At 43.0% G+C, this 20,420-nt stretch overlaps 1 protein-coding gene across 5 annotated transcripts in view; it reads left to right on the forward strand.

The window, feature by feature from the left end:
- Positions 1-20,420, forward strand: part of ASTN2 (astrotactin 2) — a 907,765-nt gene that overhangs the window by 356,106 nt on the left and 531,239 nt on the right. The window lies entirely within an intron of this gene.

Genomic DNA, 20,420 nt, shown 5'->3' on the forward strand with positions numbered 1-20,420 from the left:
TTGTATAAATACTCAAGGATGTGTGACTTGAGTGCATCATTGCTGGCCAGCCCTTAGTCTCGGAGGAAGCCTGAAAAATCAATGGGTCCAAGGCCTCCGCTAGTAACATTAACAGGTAGAGCAGCTAAGAACAGTCAGTAGATATCATACAAGGTGCTGAGAACTTTACATGCATAAAGACACGTAAAAAGTTAAGTAACTTTCCCAGCGTTACTCGCTATTATTGCGCCTTTCTTATTATCAGCCACTGTGCTGAAAACTTTTTGTTTTCACTCAAGTAATCTTGTGAAGTAGACATTTTGATTATTCCTGCTTTATAAACGGGGACACTGAAACATAGAAAGATCATATTGAACCAGCAACTTCAAGTAGTAATGGGCAGTGCCGGTGCTTGATCCCAGCTCGGTGCAAAGTTCAGGGCTATGATCTTAATCCTTCTTTTTTATTGACTTCCTAAGTTCACATTGTTGAGAAATTACTGACTTGGGTTTCAAGCTTAATTGGTCTGGCTGCAAAGCTCATAAGCCTTCCATTTCACCAACTTCACTTCTGGGATCAGTGTGTGAACACAGGATCTTGCAGAGAGAAAGAGAGAGAGAGATGCCTTTATACAGATAAAAGGAGCTTCCTCCCCTGTGCAGCCAGCCCTGGTTTTGTCAAGCACACTTCAGCAGCTCCCTTCCTCTCAGCTCTCACTAGGGTGTGAAGAGTTTAGTAAAACAACCTAGCAGTTATCCAGGCACAGTGCAATGATGTCTTCTCCTAACCTTCTCGTGTACCTGACTGTGCCCCTGCAGGTTTGGGCCGTGCCCGGCTCCCTGGCGAGTCCTGAGACTTGCCCAGGGCATAGCACACACAGGTGCTCAGGCAACCTTTTTGCAATGACTGAAGGTCTCTCCTGAACCTGAAGGACCCCGAGTTTCCTGCTAGGGATGCGGACTCTGCAGCCTCTCTCAGTCATTCATTCAAGTAGGCCCCAGGATGAGTTATCTGTTCCTGTGTAACAAAGTACCCCAACGTTAGCAGGTTAAAACAGCAAACGGGTATCCTCTCATTTCTTATCTCAACCAGCATTTATCTATTCACGTTTATTACCTCAACCAACATTTATTCTCTGAGTCAGGGGTCCAGGCACCATGCAACTGGTCCTCCAGTTCAGAGTTTCTCTTGAGATTACAGTGATGTTGTCAGCCAGAGCTGTGGTCTCCTCTCCAGGCTTCATTGGGGAAGGACCTGCTTCCCCGCTTCCTCATGAGGTTGTTGCAGGATCTGTTCCATGAGCCACCCTCAGCTCCTTGCCTTGTGGGCCTCTCTAGGGGGCAGCTCACAACGTAACATCTGGCTTCAGCAGAGCAAGAAAATGAGAAGGGCCAGAGAGCGTAAGAAAAAAGGAAGGCACAATCTTTTGTACCCACCCTACTGTTGGAAGTGACATACCATAATTTTGCTATAGACCACCTGATGGAAGCAAGTCTGTAGGGGAGGGGATTACACCCGGGTGTGAATACCAGGAGGCGGGAACCACTGGGGACCGTTTTGGGTTTTGTTTTTCTTAATTAATTAATTTATTTATTTTTCGCTGCGTTGGGTCTTCGTTGCTATGTGCGGGCTTTCTCTAGTTGCGGCGAGCAGGGGCTTCTCGTTGCGTGTGGGCTTCAGCAGTTGTGGCACACGGGCTTAGTTGCTCCGCGGCATGTGGGATCTTCCCGGACCAGGGCTCGAACCCGTGTCCTCTGCACTGGCAGGCGGATTCCCAACCACTGTGCCACCAGAGAAGCCCCTGGGAGCCATTTTAGAAGCTGCCTCCCTTTGTCCACTTGCCCTCTTTGCTTTTCTGCAAACCAGGTCTTTCTTTGATTTCAGATGACTTATGCTTATGTGCATCCCTACACTTGAAGAACGATTTATCACCAAGCTTCAGGTTCTCAAATTCTATCCAGGATGTTCTTCAGCCTCCTCTGGTGTAAAGGGCCTCTGGTGTGTCACAGAGTGTCTTTGAAGGATAAGTTTTGTGCCTCTAACCCGGTGCCTCTCCGTCTCCTCCACTCCAGAGGTACAGTTGTAGATCTCATCCTTTATCACAAGGTCTTTGGATCCCACCCCTTGAGATTATGAAGTTCCTGCAGCATCTCCAGCACCCAACACAATGTTTGGCACTTAGTAGATACCTAGAACGTCTCTGTGGACAAAGTGAATAAATGAGGACATGTTTTAGCTTTGCACAGTGCCGGGAGAGCTGGCCTGAAAGGACTGACTACATCATCTCAGATAAAGCCCACTCTCCTGGCAGTGGACCGTGACTTTCTTTGTGTGCCCCTTACTACCTCTCTTGCTTCTTCTGCCTGCGTTTTAGTACAGGTACCTCCTGCCATTCCAGTTTATGTGCAATGCCCTGTTCACCTTTGCTGTTCCATTCTCCTGGACCACAGGCTCTGTTTTCCTACTTAGCTAATAGCTCTCCTGTTATAAGCCTCAGCTCTGAGGAATGATTCTCTGACCTCCAAACCTGCACTGACCTCTGCCACCATGGTGATCCCCTTGCATTACTTTCTCTGTTTGGGGACCTGCCTACCCCACTGGGCATTGAGGCCCTTGATGACTCTGATCTCTGGATCCCCTACTCACAGAGCTCAGTGAAGAATGGGCTCTCAGTAAATATTCATTGAAGGAATGGATTTCTCCCGTTATAGGCAGGGAAGGCAGAACTCCAGAGAAGGGAGGGATTTTCCGAAGGTTTCATAGTGAATGGTGGCAGAGTGGTGTTCAAGTTTGGTCTCTAGACTTCCAGAGCACAGCTCTTTGCACAGCACCCTCAGGCCTGCCCTTGTTACTGAAGGACGAGACAGAATGTGGGTCTAGCGTGGCCCTTGGGCAAAGACCACTATTGTTCTGTTGGAGGTGGCATCTTTCAACCAGCAGGTTTGAAAGGTTTAGGCCCAGAATGTCAGCCTGAAATGGGTAGAGGCCACTGTATGGAAATGTATTGGGGCAGAAACGCTTCATGGTAACACTTTTTCCTCTTTTCTTCTCTTTTATATTCCCTCCTCAAAGGTCTAAAGGCACAGATGTTTATCTCCAGTTGGCTGTTTAAACACAGTGCCATGTGCTTTTGCTGAAATTTAGTGGTCTGAAGAGACGGTGGATTGGAAAACCAAGGAGGAAAATGCCCCTCTATGTAAAGAGCTGGAGATGAGTGTGTTTTTCCCAGTCAAGTTCCCAGGTGATGAGCAGCCCAACTCCTACACCCAGGAAAGGGCAGAGTCCTCTGTCCCCTCATGGGACCCCAGCTTCTTCCTTTATAAGAGTGAGGTTTTGGGTGTGGAGCAAGACCCTTGGTTTGAGAATCTGCTTTCTCGGGCCAAAGCTCCTTCTAGTTTCTTAGATTTGCAAGAGTCTTATGGTAAACAAGCCCTGGTATGAAGAATAAGGGTATTTCTTGGGTCAGCTAGACCTAGGTTGAATCCGGCTCTGCCTCTGATTGTTTGTGCAGCTTGGCATAAGGGTCTGATGGCTCTGAGCTTCATTTTCCTCATTTATAAAATAGAGATCATGGTACTTAACTCAGAGGGCTGTTTTTTTAACAAGTCAAGCTCCGAGCCTTGGTTCACAGTGGTTGCTCATGTGGAATATCTGTTTCCTTTCCCTTTTGCTACGTTTGTGTGTCTTCTACAACATCCTCGTTAAGAGGCCCCTCTGCCTGAATCTTCCTTGTTTCAAGGCTAACTATCCTGTATCCTTCCTCTGGTGTCCTCTCCTGACATAATCTCCAGTCTAACCCTGGTTACTGTCTTCAGGCCACGGACCACTTGTCTGTGTCTTGCTTAGAGCATCACACAGACCTGAGTTACATTACCAGCTCTCCAGCTTACTAGACGTGTGACTTTGAGCAAACCATTTCTCCTCCCTAAGCTCCACTTCCCTGCTCATAAAATGGGGACCCAAGGGTTGTTGTGAATGCAAACTGAATAATGGATGCAGAGGGCCCAGGAGAGACTTAGCACACAGTAGTTTCTCTGTATGTGTTTGAACCTTCTCTTAGTAGAAACTCACTGACCTTCTGACCACATGCTCTTTGTTCCACTTCTGACCCATCCTGAATTTATACAGATAGTTTCCTGGATTCAAATGTCAGTCTCTACATTTATTGGTCTTGTATTTAATGATGATGATGATAAAAGTTACTGTGCATTGAGCACCTACTATGCAATGTATATTTTCCTACCTAATCTTTCTAATGAGCCTGTGGAGTAGATGCCATTCATGTTTTATGGATTAGGATAATGAGACTTTTTGAAGGTCAGCCAGAAAATAATGCAGCGAGTTTCTCTAACCTCCAGTGTCCCCATTTTTACTTTAATCTACTGTGCTTTAGGCTTTGCACTTTGGAATCTAGCTGTGGATTTGAATTCTTTGGGGCTCAATAGCCTTCTAGACTTGGGCTAAACTCAGTTTTCTTATTTGTAAAATGAGGAGCTAACAAAACTTTATGATTGATTGACTCAAGTGATATCTGTAAAATATTTTGCACCACATGTCATACATAGTGAGTGCTTTAAGAGAAAAGATTATCAGCAGCAGCAGCAATTAAGTGGGTTTTCTTTTGAGCTGATCAGCTCCCCGTTTAGGTGATATTCAAACACAGGTTGGATGACCATGGTGGGGAGCATTGTAGGAAACTACCTGTATTATTGTGTTATATGTTAGGGTCAAAGCCCTTTTCGTCCCCTGTGATCCTGAGTTTCTGTGATTCAAATTAAAGCAGATGATACGTGTGGCAGGAGTTAAGGGGAATTTGGCGTTCCTGTGAGTTGTGATGCTTAGGGAAGACTTCCAGGAGATGGGAGTTCTCTGTTCTTGAAAAGTTGGTCTCCCTTTGACATGTTAAGAAAAGTAGGCAGGACAACACATAGGTGTAGGGAATGCATGCAGCTTGATACAAGGAAAGGGACAGGCAGATTTAACTGTGGCAGGGGGTTTATGGAACATCAGGCAGAGCCTTATTTCCCATTACTTCTCAGGTACAATCTGAGAATTGGGAGAAAGAGGTGGGGGGTAAGGTACATGGAGGTTTGAGGAAGCCCCCTTCCTTTAGAGGCAATGTGATGCAATGGAGGAAAGAAACATTGAGTTTGGAGGTCAGTAGGTCTTGGTTTCTATTCCATCTCTGCCCCTTGCTAGTTCTGAGCTGTTGGGCAAGTCAGTTAAACTCTGAGTTTCCATTTCCACCAGTGTCAAATAACAGTCTCATTGACAGTAGACATGGGAAATAAAAGGGTTTCTGGTGGTAAAAGCCACCACCACAGACCTAGTAAATATGAAATGCACAATAAACAGCATTCCTCTCCTCCTGCTTTCACAAACCTTGAACCAAAGTTCAGTGACGTCTTCTAAGAGAATGGAACAGTGACTTTTTTGGCAAACTCTGAGAAAAAGCAGCTAGAAATGTGTCTTTCAAGAAGATGGGAGATGATTGGCCCTGATCTTCCTTGGTAGCCATGGAAACCTGTGGCTGCTTTGTGCTCTGTCCGTTTGCACCCACTGCTTGGTCCCTACTCTTCCTTGCCACTCCCCTTTGCATCAGTGATGTGGGCTGAAGGCGGTGGATGCAGCGAAACAGCCTACAGTCTAAGAGGGTGAACCCAGGGATCAAACACAGGTAGCTTAACTTTTTTTTTTTCTTTTGGAAGTCAGTACCAGCTGATGATCACCTGTGAATCTGAAACTCAAGTGTTACCTTTTCTTCCTCCTTTCCCATTTATTTCTGAGCCTTTCTAGAACTTTAGCTCTTTTGAATCATCTCCACGGTTTCTCATTCACACACTGCAATTTCACCTAGGGAGTATAGCATCTTTTTCTTTCCCCTAATGCATTCCATCAGCCTGTTAAATTCCAGTTGAATAGTATTTAACTTTCTACACTGGCCTCTTTTACCTGCCTCTTTTCCTTTCTTGCACATATTTTCCTGTGACTCTGAAGTCCATTTTCCTTAAAAATTATTTTCTAGCTTTGTTGACATATAATTGATGTACATCACAGTATAAGTTTGAGGTGTGCAACAAAATGATTTGACTTACATATTTTATAAAATGATTACTGCAACAAGTTTACTTAGCTTCCATCATCTCAGATACAATAAAAAGAAAAAGCAAAAAAGAAGGAAAAAAATGTGTTTTCCTTGTGATAAGCACTTTTACGATTTACCCTCTTAACACTTTCATATATATTATACCTCAGGGTTAACTGCATGTCATCATGTTGATGTCATCATCCCTAGTACTTATTTATCTTATAACTGGAAGTTTGTACCTTTTGTTCACCGGTCTTCCAATTCTCCTTCTTCCCACCCACCAGCCACGGTAACCACAAATCTGATCTATTTTTCCATAGTTTTTTGTTTTTTTTTTTTAGATTCCATAGATAAGTGAGATCATACAGTATTTATTTTTCTCTGGCTGACTTATGTCACTTAGCATTATGCCCTCAGGGTCCATCCATGTTTTTGCACATGGCAGGATTTCCTCATTTTTTTTTTATGCTAAATAATATTCTGGGGGGTGTGTGTGTATATCTCATAATTTCTTTAGCTGTGGATGGACAGTTAGGTTGTTTCCATGTCTTGGCTATTGTAAATAATGCTACTGTGAACATGGGGGTGCAGGTATCTTTTCATGTTAGTGTAAAACTATACCTAGGAACCAGAAGGCTACAGAACTTGCAGTCAGGCAAGACTGACTATGCAACTGTCCTCCATCACTTGCCAGTGGTTAAGGCTTGGTTTTCCCACTTTCAGACAGAGACAGTAATCTCCGCCTTGCAAGACTGTTGAAAAGTGTAAGTAGGCAAATGTAAGTAAGATCTTTAACCCAGCGTCTGGCATAGCAGCCACAGTTAATTACTGGGAACTGCTCATATTCCTAACAGTCACCTTTGTATGAACTATCAAAGCAGCTCATTATTTTCCCTGCTTCGTTCCACAGAACAATGGTTCTGCAGTATAGCAATACTTTGGGGAAACACTGGGTTAAATTCTGCGAAAGAGAATTTAATGTAGACCTTTTCAGAGAGTTTAGTATCAGATATATACTCTCGCACCTTAAGAGTTGATTATAGAATAGAGCATATCCCAGAAATTTTTGAAAATTGATATCTTTTTTCTTTTAAGATACATTTTTTGTTTTGTGGGCAATACCGCACTGGCTCTGTGGGGCATTTGGGTACACTGGTGTGGTCAGTGGTTCTGGAGGTAGGGCTCACAGATTCTAATCCTGCCTTCACATTTCACCAGTGAGACCTGGGTGTCACGGAAAGAGCAGTAGGCTGCAGGTCAGGAGATGTGGCTCTCAGGCCTCGTTATTCCCTTGGTGCCTAGATGGGAGTTCCCCATTAGGTCTCTTGTTCCTCATTTGTATCCTGGAGATAATAGCAACACCCACTGCATTGGATTTTGGTGAAAAGTGAATGAAATATTTGTGAATAATTTGTAAACTAACAAGAATTGAAAAAGTATGGCGTGCCATCCTCATCACCAGCACCCTTGTCACCACACCACTGTCGTCATCTTGAAGTTGCCTTCACACTTCCAGGAACAGGTGTCTGCAACCGCCACAGAGAGATCCAAGGAGCGAGCTGTGTGTAGCCCCATTCAGTGTCTGCTGGCAGTGCCTTTCTGGGGTGATCCCAGCCTGCACTACAGACACACTCCTCGTCCACGGGGCAGAGCCAGCCCAGGGGGCTCCCCAGGGGTCTCATGAATAGTGACTGGCCCCAGGCAGCTCAACTGAACTGTTTTCTGGGGCTCAGAGAGGAAAAGAAACAGCCATCTAGCTTGCCCCTCCCACCATCTGCCCTCCTTGTAAGCCTCTCTCTGGTGATGCAGAGGTCCCCTTGAAGACCTGTGGTCAATATGAGGGAGGACAGTGAGGCCACCATGCATCCACCCATAGTCACCATAGGTCCGTAGGGCAAGCTGAGGTCTGTCAGCAGATTGACACTTAGGGTTGGTTCTTCTTGGCTCAGGCCGCATCTAGCATACTGATGGAGGAGTTGTGGAGCATAATGGTTAAGAACTTGGGTTCCGAAGTCAGTTTTTTTTTAAAATTTCAGCCCTATTACCTTTGAGCTGCATGGCCTTTAGCAAGCAGTGGCCTCAGTTTCCTCTTGTGTCAAATGTGGGGGAGAGTAGACAGCATCTCATGAGGTTTCTGTGAAGATAAGTGAGATATTATGTGAAAAATGTTTAATTATATTTTCTGGTACAAAAGTGTTTTTTATAAATGTTTGTGATGATGATGATGATGATGATGATATTCTTTGCTAGGAAAGCCACAGTAGAAAAAGCAAATCTATGCAAAGTACAATAAAGAGGCTCAAAATACGACTTCAGAGAAATAAAGTAAAACTAGCAATATTTGGTTTGGAGGAAAGAAAGCTCAAGGCAACTGCATTGCCACCTTGAACTAACTAAATAGCCTGGAGGAGGAGGTCTTGGGTACATCCTGTTTGACTTGGACAGCAGAAGTTGGCTCACAGAGTGAGATTCTAGGACTGTTTAGTACAACTGTCTGAATATAGAATTGCTGCTTCACAGGGGGTGAGTTTGCTGTCTCTGGAAGTATGCAAAGCCTGGATGAGCACTTGCACAGATCTTATAAAGGAAAATCCTAGGGAAGATGGGAGATTTTAAAGGATACTATGGATTTGAGAGCGTCAGGTTCAAAGTGCCAGAGAACACAAGAAACTAGTTCATGGCAGAAATAGAGGGGCAGGGGGTGAGGAGAGACTTGGCCCCTGATGAGCGACAGGGAAAAGGATGCCCCAAAAAGAATGCCCCATATTGACACATCACACTGAAGAAGTGTGTGCAGAATGTAGACACGAGGCAGGCTGAGGAAAGGCGGCTGCCTTCCCCAGAGTTCTGAGAAAGCCCCAATTTCAACAATTCTTTCCTTCTGCCTCCAGCGTGACACTTGCACTTGTCAGAGGATGTGTCCCAATTTTAGTTTCCAGAAATACACAGAGAAGCACAGAGGCACTGGAGCTCAGGTGTGGCAGGAATCCCATGAGGTCTTCAGTGAGGTTAATGGGGCACCCCACCAATCTGTGGTGGTCACCCTCATATGCAGGAGGCTGGGTGGCCTCTCAAGGGCTTTTTGTATGATTTCTGGCTGGCCGGGGACCAATCTTTGCTAAAGAAAGTGAATGAATACATTTGACTAGAAAAGTACCAATAGCAGTATTCCAATACTGACACCTCTTGGTAGAATGAGGAATAACATTTAAGCATTTATTCATTCACTCATTCGTTCAATAGATGTTTATTGAGCACCTAATATATCCAGACATGCTTATAGACACTGGAGCTAATAGGAGGGCATAAAAAATGAGGTCTGGCACATAGTAGATACACATTAAATAATTACCTATTGAATAAATTAATTCCCAGATAAGGACATTGAGACTTAGAGAAGTAAGGTGACTTGTCCATGGGGGCCAGCAGCTAAGGTTAAAAGCCAGAATTCCAGCTTCAACCGGAGTATCACCGGCCTCTTGATATCCATGTAGATGCCAAGTGTTGGGCAGTGGGGTTTTAAGGAATTGAGATAAAAGGAGTGACACCAAGAGCGTATATGGATCCCTAAGTATGTGTGCTTGGTGTTGTAACTGTGACCTCTCATTTAATCCACACAGTTTGCCTGCCAGTTAGGGATTATCATTGTCATTTTATAGATGAGAATACCGCAGCTCTGAGAGTGTAGGTGACTTGCCAAAAGTTAGAAGCTACTAACAGGAGGAGTTTAGACTTAAATCTCTATGTCCAGAACCTAAAGCGAACCTTTCCTTTGTTCTAAGTGGCATTTCTACCTTTTGGTCTCCTTTACCCTAGTGTCTGGGTTCCTAGAATCTCTGTCCCTCACCCCAATTCCATATGCCATTTAAAGAAAGAAATGAGTTCTCAGCTTAGGACCCAGCCTCTCGTGCCCCGTGATATCAGGAGGAAGGAATCAGTGGGAGTACAGCAGCTTTTAAGTTTTCCATGCACAGTGGTCTGATGGGGTTAGATCTGTTTTCTTCATTGTAAAATGTGATTGATTCAATTCCAAATTTAACTTAAATTTGATTTTCCTCTCTCAACCTGGCATTTCCAAACTGAGAATTAATCAAACCCCAAATTATAGGCAGCATGTGGATCAACAATGCCGAGTTATTTCCAGTCGAATTTCTCAAGCAATGAGTTTTATGCCATTCTCTGCTGCCATCAGAGGAGTTGAGGGGTAAGAGGGAGGGGGAAATGAAGGGGAAATTAGATTATTAACTTTCTCCAGTTCCAGCAATCAATACAACCTGGTGAAATTCTATTCCCACAGCACAGCTCGCCCCCTTGCAAGTGATGGGGAGGGAACTGTAAACTGGGATGTCAACCAGGGATAACCATGACCCTAGCCATCCAACGATGCTCCTGTTACGATATGGAGCTATGATTTATTGTTTTGTTTTGTTTTTACCAATTATGTGCATCATCTTATTTTGTCCTCAAATCAGCCCTGAAAGACCATTGTTCCCATTTATTCAGATGGAGACATTGTGTCTTCTCAGGGTTAGGTCAATGGGCAAGTGTCACATGAGATTTTGTGGTGAGGCAGGATTTAAACAAAGGCATACCTGTCTCCAAAGGCCATGCTCCTTCAGCAACTACACGATGCCATCCTGGGACACTTATTCTGTGGTGAAGTGGGAGGTAGTATGATATGGGGGAGAGGATGGAAAGAACTGGTTCTAATCCTGACTCTGCTACCTATGGATTAAGTGACCTTAGAAAAGTCGTTTTATCGCTCAGCCCGTCTGTTGCTGTGCAAAACAGAGATAGTAGGAACAGTTTTCTGTAAAAATTAAATGAGATAATTTCCCTCCACTAAAATGTAAGCTTCAAAGACTTTGGCTGTTTTGTTAACTGTCCTTTCCCCTGTGCCTAGAACAGTGTGAGGGAAAAGTTGATGTTCAATAAAAATATGTTGGACGGATGGCAGGAGGGATGGTTGGATATAAGCATTAGGCATAGTTCCTGGATCGTAGTAAGCACACAACGAATGGAGGTTCTCTTCCCCGTCTTTACTTACTGTGATGCAGTGCAGAGCCTGGGTGAGGAGGGGTTGGGTATTATGGGATAGATAGTTTCTACCTTGCCGCTGTCTCCAGCCCCTCCTCAGAGCTAACTGCTGATGATCAGTTCCCTAGGCCAGGAACTCTTAAAAAGTCACCTCTGTTTGAGTCCCACTGTGAAGTTTCTGCCAGGCCTAGTTGCCATGGAAACCCCCAAGCCCTAGTGGCTGCTCCACGGGCATCTGGCCTGAGTGCAGACTTGACCTGCGTGCTTTCTTCTCCCTGGACTTCAGAGACAGCTGTGGTGTTTCAGGCTTTCTCTGAGTAAATGGCTACCTCAGGGTGCTATTAATTTGCATTCTCTCTTCCATTCCCTTTGCTTCTTAAAACTCTCCCTGCGCTCTCCACTCTGTGTGTCTTTAGCTTCTGTAAAGAATAATTCAGTCCCTAGTATGTTCTGATAATGGGTTGGACAAAGAGATAAATAAGTCCTGGTTTCTGCCATCAGCTAGGAGATTAATACCAACGTCTGGCTTGGAAAGATCATTTACCAAGGGCCTATCTATGTGCCAGAAACTGTGCTGGTCATTTGACATTTTCTGTCTCATTTAGGTCTTACAACACTCTTGAAGGAAATGTCATTTTATTCCTATTCTCCAGATAAGAAAACAAAGGGCCAACAAGCTAATGTGACTTTACTCCCCACCGTATTGACTCTTAAAGACCTTGGATTACCGTGAAGATTTAAATATAGGGGATGCAATTAGCCCAGCATGAGCCCAGGGAGCTAGTACAAGCAATCCTACTCCTACCCGTCAACCCTCTTCCCCCAACTAGAAATCAGCCTCATGGAGCCTGGGTGGTACGTCTGGTAGTTGTTTAATTAGTGAAAGGAATGCCTTGGTCACATCTGTTTCTGCTGCTGCATGGGCCAGTCTGAGAGATGCCTTCTTGGACACTCACAGGGCACTACTGTCCTTCCAGGGAGTCCACTCCCCAATGCCAGGCGCCTCTAACCACCTTTCACATCTCACGCTCTGGACCTGGTTCACCTTCCCAAGAGTTTGTTCCTGCTGGACTCATGTTTACATGTTCTTTCTCTTGAAATCAGCCTCCTTAGAGTCGAGACTGGAAACTCAGTGCTGCTGCTGTTATCTGGGAACGGGGGTCGGGGGGTGGGGTGGGATGTTAAATATCTAGATATCTAGGCTAGGAGTCATATGTTGACTTTTTTTCTTTTTTTCTTTTTTTTTTTGCGGTACGCGGGCCTCTCACTGTTGCGGCCTCTCCCGTTGCGGAGCACAGGCTCCGGACGCACAGGCTCAGCGGCCATGGCTCACGGGCCCGGCCGCTCCGCGGCATGTGGGATCTTCCCGGACCGGGGCACGAACCCGTGTCCCCTGCATCGGCAGGAGGACTCTCAACCACTGCGCCACCAGGGAAGCCCCATATGTTGACTTTTTAAGGAGAGACCTATGCGAGGCAACAACGCTTAGTCCATACCCTTTCTGGTAGAAAACATTGACGTTAGCTTGCTTCTGCTGTTTAGTTATGAAACTGTTGATATTATCAGAGTTTGAAACAGCTTCTTGTGGCTCCCAGATGAGAGAGAAAATGTGTTCCTTTTTTTATGTGGTCCTTTTAAGTTAAGAGATTTTCTGTCCCCTGATACCACAACCATCTTTTTATCTTAACTGCTCTTCTAGTTAACTAATATTTACCAACTATAGCAACCACAAGTATATGAATCGTCCCTACCATAGGCTATGCCTTATTCTAAGACTGGCAATAAAGACAAAGCCCCTATTCTTTTACTTAGTTATGTATGTATGTATTTATTTATTTAACATCTTTTTGGGTTTTTTTTACATCTTTATGTAAAAAGATGTGTACGCCCATGCCACTCTCTCACTTCGTCCCAGCTTACCCTTGCCCCTCCCCATGACCTCAAGTCCATTCTCTACGTCTGCATCTTTATCCCTGTCGTGCCCCTAGGATCTTCAGAACCTTTTTTTTTCCTTTTTTTTTTTAGATTCCATATATATGTGTTGGCATATGGTATTTGTTTTTCTCTTATTTCACTCTGTATGGCAGTCTCTAGGTCCATCCACCTCACTACAAAAAACTCAGTATCGTTTCTTTTTATGGCTCAGTAATATTCCATTTTATATGTGCCACATCTTCTTTATCCATTCATCCGATGATGGATGCTTAGGTTGCTTCCATGTCCTCGCTATTGTAAATAGAGCTGCAACGAACATTGTGGTACATGACTCTTTTGGAATTATGGTTTTCTCAGAGTATATGCCCAGTAGTGGGATTGCTGGGTCGTATGGTAGTTCTATTTTTAGTTTTTTAAGGAACCTCCATACTGTTCTCCATAGTGGCTGTATCAATTTACATTCTCACCAACAGTGCAAGAGGGTTCCCTTTTCTCCACACCCTCTCCAGCATTTATTGTTTGTAGATTTTTGATGACGGCCAATCTGACCGGTGTGAGGTGATACCTCATTGTGGTTTTGATGTGCATTTCTCTAGTGATTAGTGATGTTGAGCATCCATTCATGTGTTTGTTGGCAACCTGTATATCTTCTTTGGAGAAATGTCTATTTAGGTCTCCTGCCCATTTTTGGATTGGGTTGTTTGTTTTTTCCATATTGAGCTGCATGAACTGCTTGTAAATTTTGGAGATTAATCCTATGTCAGTTGCTTCATTTGCAAATATTTTCTCCCATTCTGGAGGTTGTCTTTTCATCTTGTTTATGTTTTCCTTTGCTGTGCAAAAGCTTTTAAGTTTCATTAGGTCCCATTTGTTTATTTTTGTTTTTATTTCCATTTCTCAGAAAGGATCTTGCTGTGATTTATGTCATAGAGTGTTCTGCCTATGTTTTCCTCTAAGAGTTTTATAATGTCTGGCCTTACATTTAGGTCTTTAATTCATTTTGAGTTTATTTTTGTGTATGGTGTGATGGAGTGTTCTAATCTCATTCTTTTACATGTAGCTGTCCAGTTTTCCAAGCACCACTTATTGAAGAGGCTGTCTTTTCTCCACTATATATTCTTGCCTTCTTTATCAAAGATAAGGTAACCGTATATGCGTGGGTTAATCTCTGGGCTTTCTATCCTGTTCCGTTGATCTATATTTCTGTTTTTGTGCCAGTACCATACTGTCTTGATTGCTGTAGCTTTCTAATATAGTCTGAAGTCAGGGAGCCTGATTCTTCCAGCTCCATTTTTCTTTCTCAAGATTGCTTTGGCTATTCGGGGTCTTTTGTGTTTCAATACAAATTGTGAGATTTTTGTTCTAGTTCCGTGAAAAATACCATTGGTAGTTTGATAGGGATTGCACTGAATCTGTAGATTGCTTTGGGTAGTATAGTCCTTTCACAGTGTTGATTCTGCCAATCCAAGAACATGGTATATCTCTCCATCTGTTTGTATCATCTTTAATTTCTTTCATCAGTGTCTTATAGTTTTTTGCATACAGGTCTTGTGTCTCCATAGGTAAATTTATTCCTAGGTATTTTATTATTTTTGCTGCAGTGGTAAATGGGATTGTTTCCTTAATTTCTCTTTCAGATTTTTCATCATTAGTGTATAGGAATGCCAGAGGTTTCTGTGCATTAATTTTGTATCCTGCAACTTTACCAAATTCATTGATTATCTCTAGTAGTTTTCTGGTAGCATCTTTAGGATTCTCTATGTATAGTATCATGTCATCTGCAAACAGTGAAAGCTTTACTTCTTCTTTTCCAGTTTGGATTCCTTTTATTTCTTTTTCTTCTCTGATTGCTATGGCTAAAACTTCCAAAACTATGTAGAATAATAGTGGTGAGAGTGGGCAACCTTGTCTTGTTACTGATCATAGTGGAAATGGTTTCAGTTTTTCACCATTGAGAACGATGTTGGCTGTTGGTTTGTCATATATGGCCTTTATTATGTTGAGGTAGTTTCTCTCTCCGCCTGTTTTGTAGAGGGTTTTTATCATAAATGGCTGTTGAATTTTGTCAAAAGCTTTTTCTGTACCTACTGATATTATCATATGGTTTTTATCCTTCAGTTTGTTAATATGGTGTATCACATTGATTGCTTTGCCTATATTGAAGAATCCTTGCATTCCTGGGATAAACCCTACTTGATCATGGTATATGATCCTTTTCATGTGCTGTTGGATTCTGTTTGCTAGTATTTTGTTGAGGATTTTTGCATCTATGTTTATCAGTGATACTGGCCTGTAGTTTTCTTTTTTTGTGACATCTTTGTCTGGTTTTGGTATCAGGGTGATGGTGGCCTCGTAGAATGAGTTTGGGAGTGTTCCTCCCTCTGTTATATTTGGAAGAGTTTCAAAAGGATAGGTGTTCGCTCTTCTCTTAATGTTTGATTGGATTTACCCGTGAAGCCGTCTGGTCCTGGGCTTTTGTGTGTTGGAAGATTTTTAATCACAGTTTTAATTTCATTTCTTGTGATTGGTCTGTTTATATTTTCTATTTCTTCCTGGTTCAGTCTTAGAAGGTTGTGCTTTTCTAAGAATTTGTCCGTTACTTCCAGGTTGTCCATTTTATTGGCATATAGTTGCTTGTAGTAATGTCTCATGATCCTTTGTACTTCTGCAGTGTCAGTTGTTACTTCTCCATTTTCATTTCTAATTCTATTGAATTGACTCTTCTCCCTTTTTTTCTTGATGATTCTGGCTAATGGTTTATCAATTTTGTTTATCTTCTCAAAGAACCAGCTTTTAGTTTTATTGATCTTTGCTATAGTTTCCTTCATTTCTTTTTCATTTATTTCTGATCTGATCTTTAGGATTTCTTTCCTTCTGCTAAGTTTGGGGTTCTTTTGTTCTTCTTTCTCTAATTGCTTTAGGTGTAACGTTAGGTTGTTTATTTGAGATGTTTCTTGTTTCTTGAGGTAGAATTGTATTGCTATAAACTTCCCTCTTAGAACTGCTTTTGCTTCATCCCATAGGTTTTGGGTTTTGGTGTTTTCATTGTCATTTGTCTCTAGGTATTTTTTGATTTCCTTTTTGATTTCTTCAGTGATCTCTTGGTTATTTAGTAGTGTATTGTTTAGCCTCTGTGTGTTTGTAATTTTTACAGGTTTTTTTCTGTAATTGATACCTAGTCTCATACCGTTGTGGTTAGAAAGCATACTTGATACGATTTCAACTTTCTTAAATTTACCAAGGCTTGATTTGTGACCCAAGATATGATCTATCCTGGAGAATATTCCTTGAGCACTTGAGAAAAATGTGTATTCTGTTGATTTTGGATGGAATGTCCTATATGTATCAATTAAATCCATCTTGTTTAATGTATCATTTAAAGCTTGTGTTTACTGTTTATTTTCATTTTGGATGATCTGTCCATTGGTGAAAGTGGGGTGTTAAAGTCCCCTACTGTTATTGTGTACTGCCGATTTCCCCTTGTATGGCTGTTAGCATTTGCCTTATGTATTGAGGTGCTCCTATGTTGAGTGCATAAATATTTACAATTGTTATATCTTCTTCTTGGATTGATCCCTTCATCATTATGTAGTGTCCTCCTTGTCTCTTGTAACACTGTCTCTTGTATTTTAAAGTCTATTTTGTCTGATATGAGTATTGCTACTCCAGCTTTCTTCTGATTTTCATTTGCATGGAATATCTTTTTCCATCCCCTCACTTTCAGTCTGTATGTGTCCCTAGGTCTGAAGTGGGTCTCTTGTAGACAGCATATATATGCGTCTTGTTTTTGTATCCATTCAGCAAGCCTGTGTCTTTTGGTTGGAGCATTTAATCCATTCACGTTTAAGGTAATTATTTGTATGTATGTTCCTATGACCATTTTCTTAATCGTTTTGGGTTTGTTTTTATAGGTCCTTTTCTTCTCTTGTGTTTCCCACTTAGAGAAATTCCTTTAGCATTTGTTGTAGAGCTGGTTTGGTGGTGCTGAATTCTCTTAACTTTTGATTGTCTGTAAAGGTTTTAATTTCTCCATCAAATCTGAATGAGATCCTTGTTGGGTAGAGTAATCTTGGTAGTAGGTTCTTCCCTTTCATCACTTTATGTATATCATGCCACTCCCTTCTGGCTTGTAGAGTTTCTGCTGAGAAATCAGCTGTTAACCTTATGGGAGTCCCCTTGTATGTTATTTGTTGTTTTTCCCTTGCTGCTTTCAATAATTTTTCTTTGTCTTTAAGTTTTGCCAGTTTGATTACTATGTGTCTTGGCGTGTTTCTCCTTGGGTTTATCCTGTATGGGACTCTCTGCGCTTCCTGGACTTGGGTGGCTATTTCCTTTCCCATGTTAAGGAAGTTTTCACCGATAATATCTTCAAATATTTTCTCTGGTCCTTTCTCTCTCTCTTCTCCTTCTGGGACCCCTATAATGCGAATGTTGTTGCATTTAATGTTGTCCCAGAGGTCTCTTAGGCTGTCTTCATTTCTTTTCATTCTTTTTTGTTTATTCTCTTGTGCAGCAGTGAATTCCACCATTCTGTCTTCCAGGTCACTTATCCGTTCTTCTGCCTCCGTTATTCTGTTGTTGATTCCTACCAGAGAACTTTTAATTTCATTTATTGTCTTGTTTATCATTGTTTGTTTGCTCTTTAGTTCTTCTAGGTCCTTGTTAAACATTTCTTGTAGTTTCTCCATTCTAGTTCCAAGATTTTGTATCAGCCTTGCTATCATTACTCTGAATTCTTTTTCAGGTAGACTGCCTATTACCTCTTCATTTGTTAGGTCTGGTAGGTTTTTATCTTGCTCCTTCATCTGCTGTGTTTTTCTGTTTTCTCATTTTTCTTAACTTTCTGTGCCTGGGGTCTCCTTTTTGAAACCTGCAGGTTTGTAGTTCCCGTTATTTTTGGTGTCTGTCCCCAGTGGCTAAGGTTGGTTCAGTGGGTTGTGTAGGCTTCCTGGTGGAGGGGAGTAATGCCTGTGTTCTGGTGGATGAGGCTGGATCTTGTCTTTCTGGTGGGCAGGTCCACGTCTGGTGGTGTATTTTGGGGTGTCTGTGGCCTTATTATGATTTTAGGCAGCCTCTCTGCTAATGGGTGGGGTTGTGTTCTTGTCTTGCTAGTTGTTTGGCATAGGGTGTCCAGCACTGTAGCTTGCTGGTCGTTGAGTGGAGCTGGGTCTTAGCGTTGAGATGGAGATCTCTGGGAAAACTTTCGCCGTTTGATGTTATGTGGGGCTGGGAGGTCTCTGGTTGACCAGTGTCCTCAATTTGGCTCTCCCACCTCAGAAACTCAGGCCTGACACCTGGCTGGAGCACCAAGACCGTGTCAGCCACACGACCAGACAAAGTTCAACCAAAGCTGTGATACTTATTTCCCTTGTAGGAGTCCACATGATATTAAGAGGCACCGTGGGAGGAGTATATTAATAGCTACCATGTCTTGGGTCTTACGATTACCCTTTTTCCCTTAACAACATCACCTCCCGGCAGGTCCTGAGGAGACCAGGGTCCTGTGAGAGAGAACTGGACCCCACAGTTTCCCAAAGCTGAAGCCCCAGTGGGTCCTGAGGAGACCCAACTTCCGTTAGTGTGGACTCGACCCCTGGTTGTCCTGAAGCCCGGGCCATCAGCATGGACTCAGCCCTGCGTGTTCCAGTAGCCAAAGACCCAGCAGATCCTGAGGAGACGGGCCTCCTGTCAGCTGTCCACAAAGCCCCTATTCTTAAATTAAGCAATTTAAGGTTCTGAGCAATGAACCTGGCAGGAGAGACATAATGATGGTAAAGATGGGATCCCTTCCCTCAAGCAGCTCACTGATTATTAAGAAAAATAGGTATCCGTACAAAAATCTAAAAGTGGGCTGTCAGGGGCTCCTGTTCCTTTAGGGTCCATTTATCTGGGAGTGTTGGTTGTCTATGCTTGGCATGATTTTTGACAGTTCCGTGCCTGTGTCTGGTTGCTAATATACTTATTAGCCCTTCTGGAAGATATGATGCATTTACTGAGATGCTACCACATTGCAGACACTGTGGTAGGCATTGCGATACAGTGGTGAGCCGAAGACGCAGTGCCTGCCCTGAAGGAATTTACCATCAAGTTACTAGATTCTAGTGTTTGAATAAGATATTTTAGGAAGCATAACAAATGTAGGCAGTCTTTCTCCCTAGAGGGAGAGGGATTTACACTTATGATTAATCTCAGTGAGTGACGGGAAACAAGGAAACAAGTGGATTTCTATGCAAAAGAAATAGCTCCTATGCTAATATTAACATGATGAAGAGCGCTCACTTTGGCATCACTGCAGTGATGCAGCCCTGCCAGCTCGTGGGCTGGGTAGGAGAGAGCAGCAAGGAGGATGAATGTAGGGACGCACTGTGAAGGCCTCAGATGCCAGGCTAATCAGTGTGGACCACATCCTGTGGCCAGTTGCTCTATAACAGCTCAGGGGGTTCCACCATGGAGCTAGATGGGAAGATGTGCCTACACCTCCCTCATCTCACAAGCAAACAGACAATAGAAGAGATCAGGGGTAAGAGGTGAAAATGCTAAGGACATAGAGTACACGGGACTGCATGCTGTTTAGTTGCTATAAAGGAGGAAGAGAGAAGACTGAAAGTTGACATCTAGGTTTCTGGCCAGTTTAAATGGCAGTGCTTTCAATACTTAGGGGAGCCCAGGAGAAGGAGGAAGAAGAGGATTTAAGGAGATGGTAATGCATCCAGTTTTGAACATGTTGTTTTGTCATACTCATGGGATATTCAGAGAGAGATGTCCGGGAGGTTTGGGAATAAAGGTTTGCTCCAAATAAGAGCAGAGTGGATAATAGAAATTTGGGAAGCATTGTTCTAGACGTGTTAATCAAAGCCTTGACATTAGATGTGAATAGTAAAGCCAAATAATGAGACTCGTTGGGGGCTCAGGATATAGTCCTTAGAATTTCTTTGCTGGCCCAGCACTCTCCTTGCCAGGCAGATCCAATCTACTCATTGTACTGTGACCGTGAAATTGTCTTTAATTTTCCCAGGCAAAACTCCCCTTGTGCCCTCTCTACTAGCTCTTAGCACAACTTGCCTTGGATTCTAATTAGCTGTGGATAAGTCCACCTTTGCCCCCTAGCCTGTAAGCTCCTGCAGAGCAAGAACTATTCTTATTCTGCTCTATGTGTGTCTCACCTAGGAGGTCATCAGTAGATGCTTGGGAAATTAACTTGAAATGATTGGCCTCAAAGTCCGTGAAACCCTTCTAGATGGCAGACATTGTATATACACTATGCCACACACATGATCATCACAACCACCTGTGAGCTGTCTGTTATTATCCTCATCGTGCACATAAGAAAACCGAGTTTCAGAAATTGAAACAGGTCACACAGCCAATGAGGGCTGAAGGC

Source organism: Globicephala melas, chromosome 6, assembly GCF_963455315.2.
Source record: "Globicephala melas chromosome 6, mGloMel1.2, whole genome shotgun sequence".
Lineage (NCBI taxonomy): Eukaryota > Metazoa > Chordata > Mammalia > Artiodactyla > Delphinidae > Globicephala > Globicephala melas.